Raw genomic sequence first — 2,126 nt, forward strand, 5'->3', positions numbered from 1 at the left:
CTATTTTCTCCATGCTTTTCAGCATGAAGGACGTTATTTTAATCGGCCTAAAAGATTTGGCCAAGGAGTAATCCTTCCTACCTATTTTGTGTAGTAAGATAACCCTAGCTATCCTCCATGAGAGCGAGATGTATGGTAATGCAAGGCTCACTCTCATCAACCCCACCAGGTGTGTTAGTAAGGATTCTTCTCCACGCTGCAGTAGACCCGGGAAGATCCCGTCCGCTCCTGGGGTCTTGATCTTCTTAAAAGATCCCAAAGACCATTTCACTGAGTCCACTATGAATAGCGTTCTCGCGAGTGCTCAATCAGTGCGGTGTGGGTTGTAAGTGCCTTTCTTCACAACTTGATTTCTCGGGATCGACTCCGGGAAGTGCGCACTCAGCAGCACTCTTATTCTGTCTTCTGCGCTTGTTGTATAAGATCCGTTTGGGAATTTGATAGCTAACGTAGTATCGCTTTCCCCCCTGACTAAGCCCTTATGCAGTCTTGCAGCCTCTGGCGTCGAGGAGACGCTTTCACAGACATTTCTGAAGCTGTCTCTCTTTGCCTGTCTGATCTCTTTGTTGTAGTTGGTCAGACTTGTCTTATACTCCGTCCAGCACCCTGTGCATTTCGCTTTGTTAAAAAGCTTGGTTCTGAGTTTCGAGAGTTTGCTGTTCCACCATTTGCACGATTGCCTGTCGGTGGTCTTACTAAGAGGGCAGCTGTTATGGTAAGCGTCAATGACGTACTGGGTAATTGCAGTAACCCTGCTTTCCAGTGACCATACAGATCTCCCCTAACATGCTGGTCAACCCTTTGTAGATTTAGATTAAGTGCTTTCCTGTAGGTTACCCAATTTGTCTTCCTTGGGTTACGTTTTGGTGGAATAATCTTGGTTTCGACTCCGAGTACAAACCTAATGATCCTATGATCTGACATGGATGGTTCCGAGGAAATCCTTCATTGAGAGATCAGGTTAGTCGCAAGGTCGTTACTCAGAGTGACGTCCAAGACTTTCTCCCTGGCCATGGTAATGAAGGTGGGCCTGCATCCTACATTTTCCACGTTCATATTATTACTAATAATAAATTCTAAAAGAGACTCATCCTTTGAGTTGCAGTCTGTGCTACCCAATTCCAAATGGTGCGCATTAGCGTCGCACCCTAAAATAAGTGGGAGCTTATGTATCCTGCAGTAGTCTGTTAACTTCTCTACCGTTGAGGAGGGCACAACGGTGTCTCTCCTGGGAAGTAGGCTGACACTGAGCAACTTCTATGTGGGAGTCCTTCACAGTATGGACTCCAGAAGGGAGAGTTCCTCCGAGTCGCTAGCTTTTTCACCTCCATCAACTAGCTCCTCCATCCCCTGCAAAAGTTCCTGAGTAAAAGATGCCTCCTCTACTGCCTCCTTGGGAAGCGCTTCCGTGATGTCCATGATACCGGCAGTTGAGCCCTGCACGGCGGGACCCAAGGGTCCGGTTTTGGCATTTCTGTCCGCTCCACCTTGCACTTCCAGAGGCGGTTTTGGCCTTTGTGTCCGCTCCACCTTGCACTTCAGCGCCCTTATTTGCCTTATCAACCACGGGCTTTGGCCACCAAGGGCGCATATGGACGGCGCTAAACCTAAAGTTTAGACGAAAGCCCGCCTTCCGGAGCGTTTTGTAAGACACGTCGTCTATCCCGACGTAGAGTCTTATTCCGCAGTCTGCCCCTTTTTAATGTCTATAATTCGCCAAGCTGAGGTGTTAATACCCTCATGCTGTGTAAAGGCGGTATTTCTTCGCCTCGTTTGGCGCAGAGAACTGGACCATCACATCCTTCAAGCTTGGTAGCAACCTCCGTAAGCCAGGCAGCGGTCTCTTCGTCCCTGCGGTCAACCAGTAGCATGCCTGATCGGAAATAGACACCATTTAAGGATAGAGCGTGCCTCCATACTCTGGCTACTTTGTTCATTATCCGGTTTTGGAGGACGAAGAGTTGGGCCGGGACCAGAGCTCTCTGGGTAGTTTAGTGGCAGTATTGCAAAGCGTACGCTCCTAAGAGTATCAGCATACCTGCGCTGGCTGTCTACTACCTTAGATGCTTCTTAGGTTCTAGCTTGCACGCTCGACTCCAGAGCCGTGGCTGGTCTGCGCCGCTTAG

Source organism: Zeugodacus cucurbitae, chromosome 5 (genome assembly GCF_028554725.1).
Source record: "Zeugodacus cucurbitae isolate PBARC_wt_2022May chromosome 5, idZeuCucr1.2, whole genome shotgun sequence".
Lineage (NCBI taxonomy): Eukaryota > Metazoa > Arthropoda > Insecta > Diptera > Tephritidae > Zeugodacus > Zeugodacus cucurbitae.